Source organism: Oryx dammah, unplaced genomic scaffold (genome assembly GCF_014754425.2).
Source record: "Oryx dammah isolate SB20612 unplaced genomic scaffold, SCBI_Odam_1.1 HiC_scaffold_11, whole genome shotgun sequence".
Taxonomy (NCBI): Eukaryota; Metazoa; Chordata; class Mammalia; order Artiodactyla; family Bovidae; genus Oryx; species Oryx dammah.
In genome coordinates, this window is record NW_024070195.1 from 9,188,573 (window position 1) to 9,196,887 (window position 8,315).

An 8,315-nucleotide genomic window follows, 5' to 3' on the forward strand; every position below is an offset into this window, starting at 1 on the left:
CCTTCAGGAAGTCAATCTTTTCACAATAGTACAAGATTACTGGTCACAGATCACCATTATAAATATAACAATAACAAAAAAGCGTAAAATATTGTGAAAATTACTAAAATGTCACACAGAGCCTTGGAGCAAGTCAATACTGTTGGAAAAATGGCACCAATATCAATGCAGGGTGGCCGCAAACCTTCCATTTGTAAAACACACACACACACGAGTATCTGTGAAGCACAAAATGCAAAGGGCAATAAAATGAGGTATGCCTGTACTTTGATAATTATAAAATACAAGAATGGACTTTTTAAATAAAATACATTGCAAATGTTTAGTTTTATAAATGCTTAATTTCTCTGTCATGTTCAAATGATGTAGATAAACTTCCTGAATCAAGGGGACCAACTTAGAAATGTACAGTAGTATGTGTAGAGGATCAGGGCCAGATTGGAATTTGGAGGCCTGGACTCAAGTTCAAGCTCTGCCAGTAACAGGAAGACCTTAGGAAAGTCACAGAACTGCTCTGAGCTCAATTTCCTCATCTGCAAAAAGTGCAGTTGGATTAGATAGACCATGAACTACTTATTGCCATACGCAGACTTAAGTTGAAGAAAGTAGGGAAAATCATTAGACCATTCAGGCATGACCTAAATCAAATCCCTTATGATTATACAGTGGAAGTGAGAAATAGATTTAAGGGACTAGATCTGATAGATAGAGTGCCTGATGAACTATGGACTGAAGTTCATGACATTGTACAGAAGACAGGGATCAAGACCATCCCCAACAAGAAGAAATGCAAAAAAGCAAAATGGCTCTCCAGGGATGCCTTACAAATAGCTGTGAAAAGAAGAGAAGTGAAAAACAAAGGAGAAAAGGAAAGATATAAGCATCTAAATGCAGAGTTCCAAAGAATAGCAAGGAGAGATAAGAAAGCTTTCTTCAGTGATCAGTGCAAAGAAATAGAGGAAAACAACAGAATGGGGAAGACTAGAGATCTCTTCAAGAAAATTAGAGATACCAAGGGAACATTTCATGCAAAGATGGGCTCGATAAAGGACAGAAATGGTATGGACCTAACAGAAGCAGAAGATATTAAGAAGAGGTGGCAAGAATACACAGAAGAACTGTACAAAAAAGAGCTTCCCAACCAGGATAATCACGATGGTGTGATCACTCACCTAGAGCCAGACATCCTGGAATGGGAAGTCAAGTGGGCCTTAGGAAGCATCACTACAACAAAGCTAGTGGAGGTGATAGAATTCCAGTGGAGCTATTTCAAATCCCAGAAGATGATGCTGTGAAAGTGCTGCACTCAATATGCAAGCAAATTTGGAAAACTCAGCAGTGGCCACAGGACTGGAAAAGGTCAGTTTTCATTCCAATCCTAAAGAAAGGCAATGCCAAAGAATGATCAAACTACCGCACAATTGGACTCATCTCACATGCTAGTAAAGTAGTGCTCAAAATTCTCCAAGTCAGGCTTCAGCAATAAGCGAACTGTGAACTTCCAGATGTTCAAGCTGAATTTAGATAAGGCAGAGGAACCAGAGATCAAATTGTCAACATCTGCTGGATCATTGAAAAAGCAAGAGAATTCCAGAAAAACATCTACTTCTGCTTTATTGACTATGCCAAAGCCTTTGACTGTGTGGATCACAATAAACTGGAAAATTCTGAAAGAGATGGGAATACTAGACCACCTGACCTGCCTCCTGAGAAATCTGTATGCAGGTCAGGAAGCAACAGTTAGAACTGGACATGGAACAACAGACTGGTTCCAAATAGGAAAAGGAGTACATCAAGGCTGTGTACTGTCACCCTGCTTGTTTAACTTCTATGCAGAGTACATCATGAGAAACACTGGGCTGGAAGAAGCACAGGCTGGAATCAAGATTGCTGGGATAAATATTAATAACCTCAGATATGCAGATGACACCACCTTTATGGCAGAAGGTGAAGAGGAACTAAAGAGCCTCTTGATGAAAGTGAAAGAGGAGAGTGAAAAAGTTGGCTTAAAGCTCAACATTCAGAAAACTCAGCTCATGGCATCCAGTCCCATCACTTCATGGCAAATAGATGGGGAAAGAGTGGAAACAGTGTCAGACTTTATTTTTTTGAGCTCCAGAATCACTGCAGATGGTGATTGCAGCCATGAAATTAAAAGACGCTTACTCCTTGGAAGGAAAGTTATGACCAACCTAGACAGCATATTCTAAAGCAGAGACATTACTTTGCCAACAAAGGTCCATCTAGTCAAGGCTATGGTTTTTCCAGCAGTCATGGATGGAGAATGTGAGAGTTGGACTGTGAAGAAAACTGAGCACTGAAGAACTGATGCTTTTGAACTGTGGTTTTGGAGGAGACTCTTGAGAGTCCCTTGGAGTGCAAGGAGATCTAACCAGTCCATTCTAAAGGAGATCTGTCCTGGGTGTTCATTGGAAGGACTGATGCTAAAGCTGAAACTCCAATACTTTGGCCACTTCACGCAAAGAGTTGACTCATTGGAAAAGAGCCTGATGCTGGGAGGGATTGAGGGCAGGAAGAGAAGGGGACAACAGAGGATGAGATGGCTGGATGGCATCACCGGCTGGATGGCATCACCGTCTTGATGGACATGAGTTTGAGTGAACTCCAGGTGTTGGTGATGGACAGGGAGGCCTGGTGTGCTGCGATTCATGGGGTCGCAAAGAGTCGGACACGAGTGAGCAACTGAACTGAACTGAACTGAAGGTCCCTTCTATGACAAACCTAGAAAACATATTAAAAAGCTAAGATATCACTTTGCTGACAAAGTTCTGCATAGTCAAATTTATGGTCTTTCCAGTAGCCATGTACAGATGTGAGAGTTGGAACATAAAGAAGGTTGAATGCCAAAGAATTGATGCTTTTGAACTCTGGTGTTGGAGAAGACTCTTGAGAATCCCTTGGACTGCAAGATCAAACAAGTCAATCTTAAAAGGAAATCAACCCTGAGTACTCATTGGAAGGACTGATGCTGAAGCTGAAGCTCCAATACTTGGCCATCTGATATGAAAAGCTGACTTTTATTGGAAAAGACCCTGAAGCTAGGAAAGCTTGAAGGCAAAAGGAGAAGATAGCAGCAGAGAATGAGATGGTTGGATAGGATCAGCGACTCAATGGACATGAACTTGGGTGAACTGTGGGAGATGGTGAATGACAGGGGAACCTGGCATGCTGTAGTCCATGGAGTTAGAAAAAATCAGACACGACTTAGCAACTGAACAACAATGACAACAAAGGCCCCTTCTAACTCAATTATTCCTTTTCATGTTTATCAGATTCTTCTATCTATCCTCTCATTTATTTATGTTAATTTTTTGGTAAAAATGCTATATGCCTAAGACCAAAATATTCTAACACAGAAAGTTACAACAGTGAAAAAGTCAGTTTCTCCCCCATCCTTGACTCCTCCACTCCAGTTTCTCCCCACCCAAACCACTCTTAACAATCTGCTGTATATGCATTTGTTGTCCCAGTACCTTCCGTATACAAGCAGCAACATACCACCCAGGTATTCTCCCTTCTGCCATTCTCATATAACTACCTACAAATGGACCTTTTGGGTCCGAAGAGGTGTGCATTTCATATTTTGAGAGATATTGCTAAATTGCCCACTGAAAAGGAGGATGCTTATCTCTCCAATACCCCATCAACACTTTTCCTTATCACTCTTGCATGTTTGTTAGTCTGCAAGATTGTGAAACCACATCTCATTGCAGTTTGACTTTGCCTTTCTTCTATCACGTAGGTTGAAAGTCTTCATATGCTTAAAATCATCTGTTGGTGTACTTGGCCCTTTTCTCTTTTGCACAACTATAATTTTTTCTTGGAATGCAGAAAATGGGACATCCTTAATACCCTTCGATGGGAAAATGGAATTTAAAAGGCATTCCTATTGAGGCCATTGGGTTACAGGTGTTGGAACAATGGCAGTGGGTGGAGTGGTCCATGAACAACTCTCAGATTGAGGGGGTGGGGACCCACACAGAGCAGAAACACTTATCTAAGAAGGGCTTTTAACATTAGACAAGGTTTTAAACAACAGCAGGCAAACAAACAAAAAAAACAAAGAATGTGCAGTGGGGACCCTGTGGCCCATGAAACCTAAAATATGAACCATCATTCCTTTTACAGAAAACATCTGTCAATTCCTGAAATCTGGGATGAAGAGAAAAGGAGGAGGCTGAGACGGTGCTGTCAGGGATACAGGCGGAGATGCAGACAGACCGGCATCTGAGAAGCCAGGAGTAGAAAGTTTTATTAGATTGGAGGAGTTATCAGTGTTGAGTTTGGCCAAGAACTCAGGTAAAATGAAAATTTAAGAGTGCTTTGGAATTGGCAATGAAGAAGCAGGTCACTGTGACCTTTGGTAGAGCAAGGTTGGGGGAGGCTTGATTCTTCCCTGGTGGCTCAGATGCTAAAGAACCTGCCTCCAGTGCAGGAGACCCGGGATCGATTCCTGGGTCGGGAAGATCCCCTGGAGAAGGAAATGGCAACCCACTCCAGTATTCTTGCCTGGAGAATTCTATGGACAGAGGAGCCTTGCGGGCTACAGTCCATGGGGTCTCAAAGAGTTGGACACGACTGAGTGACTAACACTTGAGTCACAAGAAAGGAAAATCAGAGAGAGGGAGGGAAGGCAGGAGAGAGAGAGAGTCAGAGAAAAGAGAGAGAGAAGCCTGGTATAAACCATGAGTGCTTAATAAAAGTTAATTGAAAAAAAAAACTAGCATGACTTCTTTAAGACAAATTATTTTTTTCATGAATGCAAACATTCTTCACTTCTTTAAAGCATTCCTTGGGCATGCGTGCTAAGTTGCTTCAGTTGTGTCGGATTCTTTGCCACCCTACGGACCGACGCCTGCCAGGCTTCTTTGTCCGTGCGGCTCTCCAGGCAAGAATCCTGGAGTGGGTTGCCAGGCCCTCCTCCAGAGGATCTTCCTGACCCAGAGACTGAACCTGAATCTCTTACCTCTCCATTGGCAGGCAGGTTCTTTACCACTAGCGCCGCCTGCAATGCCCTACGTCGGTCTAACCCAAGCTTTGCTTCTTTGTTTTCCCATCTCTTATTCTGTAAGAAAGTAAATCCCCAGTGGACATAAAAGCAGAGGGTGTTGGCACCGGAAGAGCCCTTGGGTGTGAACCAGTCCACCCCCACATGTTGCTGGTGAGGCAGCCGGAGCTCAGGGAGGAAAGAATATGTGACCTGCCGACACAGGGAACAGGGCAGGTGCTAGAACTCTGGCTTTCTAAGTCAGCTCTTTTTCTACTCTATGGTTGCATTTTTGTCTTCTTCGGCAGCGTCTAACATCTTGCTAACATATCCTCCATAGATGTTTCCAGATATTATATATTCATTTCTGTATGAGCCTGCATCAGTCACTCAGTTTTGTCCGACTCCTTGTGACCACACAGGCTCCTCTGTCCATGGAATTTTTCAGGCAAGTATACTGGAGTGGGTTGCCATTTTTCTCCCCCAGGAGATTTTCCTGACCCAGGAATCAAACCTATGTCCCCTGTGTCTCTTGCATCGCAGGCTGATTCTTTGCCTGCTGAGTCATTAAGGAAACCCCTATATTCATTTCCAGACATTGTATTTCATTCATTTTCAAACTTCTACCTTGAACTCCATCTTTTCATTTTTGCAAAATCAGTATTATTGAGGTATAATATTTTTTATTGTAGTAAAATATATATAATACAAAATTTGCCATTTTAGCTATTTTTAAGTGTATAGTTCTATGGCATTAAGTATATTCACATTGTTGTTTTAGAAATTCACATGAAGTACCGTATATCACCACCATGAAAAAAGATGAACTTTTTCATCTTCCCCAACTGAAACTCAATGATCATTAAACAGTAACTTCCCATTCCCCTGGTTGGTGTATAATTGACTTACGATAAAACTCATTTTAAGTGTATATTTTGTTGGATTTTGACAAATGTATACTCGTGGGTATTCTAAGCTAAGCTAAGCTAAGCTAAGTCACTTCAGTCGTGTCTGACTCTGTGCGACCCCATAGACAGCAGCCCACCAGGCTCCCCCATCCCTGGGATTCTCCAGGCAAGAACACTGGAGTGGGTTGCCATTTCCTTCTCCATGACAATATTCCATAAATGAATTTCAGTAACTCTTAAACATTCCACAAAATTTCCTAAGAACCTGTGAGAGTATAATACCTGGCAATCCTCTCTAAAACAGAAATTCTACCATAATCAAAATATACCCTCAAGGTCCTTTGGAGTCAGTTCCCAAATTCCACCTCTGACCCCTGTTGTAGATTTGTGCTTTGTTCAAGCACATACCTTGGCTATCCTGAAGACTGAAAAAAGCATACCTCACTGTGGTTTTACTTTGCCTTTTAAAAACTGTACATAAACTTGAGAATGTTTCTGTCATTGTAAGTTCCCTTCTTCTTTTCTAGAACTTCATAAATGGGATCATAGAGTGTATACACTTTGGTATCTGTTTTCTCTCACTCAGTGTAATGTTTTTGAAATTCACCCATGTTGGGTATTCCAACAGTTTGCTCTTTTTAATTGCTGAGTAGTGCTCTATTAGGGGCTTCCCGGGTAGCTCAGCCGTAAAGAATCTGCCTGCCAAGCAGGAGACACAGTTTCAATTCCTGGGTGAAGGAAATCCCCTGGAGGAGGGCATGGCAACCCACTCCAGTATTCTTGCTGGAAAAATCCCATGGAGAGAAGAGCCTGGAGGGCTACAGTCCATAAGGTCACAAAGAGTTGGACATGACTTAGTAGTCAAACAATCTAGTGAAACAAGCGTTTCATTATATTTGGTAGAATACACCAAAACACATTTATTGACTCACTTGCTGACAGACATTTTGGTTAATTTCAGTTTTGTTTTGCTTTTGATATTATGAATATAGCTTCTGCAAATACTCACGTGCAAGTCTTTGGGTGAACATATTCTTCATTTCTCTTGGGTACAATAAAAGGAGTAGAATAGCTAGGTCATATGATTAGTGTAACTTTAAGAAACAGTCCAGCTGTTTCTCAGTGTGGTTGTTCCATTTTGTATTTCTACCAGCTCTACATCCTTCCCAATACTTGGTGGTGGTGTCAGTTTTAAAATTTTGGTCATTCTAGTGAATTTAATTTGCATTTCTCTGATGACTAAAAATGCTGAGCATTTTTCAAGTGCTTAATCCAAGATTATGCAAACCTTTTCCTATCATTTCTTTTAGAAATATCATAGTTTTACTTTTAGGTCTAGGTCTTTGGTTATTTCAAGTTAATCTTGGGGTTTGAGGTCAATAAAAGCCAAGGCTCATTTTTTTTTTCCATGCAATTATCCAATTTTTGCAGGACATTTTGTTGAAAAGATATCCTCAGCTCATTGAATTACATTGGTACTTCTGTCAAAAATCAATTGGCTATATATGTGAAGATCTGTTTCTAGACTGTTTACTATATTCTATTAATTTGTATGCTTGTTCTTATACCAAAACCACACTGTCTTAATTACTGTAGCTTTATAGCTAGTATTGAAATAAGTTACTGTCATTCCTTCAACTTTGTTCTTCTATTTCAAAATTTTTTGGCTCTGTAATTCCATATAAATTTTAAAATGAGTTTGTCACTGTTTTCAAAAAACGTGCTGAGATTGTGAAAGAGAGTTCAGTGAATCTATGGATTAATATTTTTTTCATTTAAAAAATTTCATTCTGATCTTAGAGACTCTTAAGCATGAAGACTTGAATCCTTGTATGTTCTGAGATAGTTTTATTGTGACTTTTTTCCCTGGAAAACTATCTCTGATAATTCATTGAGGCCGGTATTGAAAATGTGTTTATCAGAGATTTTGCATTCATTTTTTCCAGGCCTCATTTACTGCTCTGGCCTACATTAAACAAATTCCACGTAGGATTTTTTGGAGAACCATGTATGTGAATTTCAATCTTAAACCCATGTAAAAATGAATTTATGACTGTAATTTATTCTCTTATCTTAGGTCTGGTTTCCTTGGAAACAGACCCTGAGACCTGATCTGAGTGCAAATAGTTTATTTTAGAGGTGATGTCTTGGGTAGCCCCAGTAGGGGAGTGGAGAATTAGATGAAAAAAGGAATTGGATATGGTGTATTAATCAGATTGAAGTTACCATTGGACAACCAGGACCCAGTTTCACTAAGCTCCTGTTGCAGATGGTACACAGGTACATTAGATGTGCCTGACATGAGGGGTGAGGAAGCTGGGGTATTTCTCTACCCATTTGCAATCATCGTTGGTTGCTCCCTGCGGGCAGTAGCTCCCTGCCTTCCAGACATTCAGATA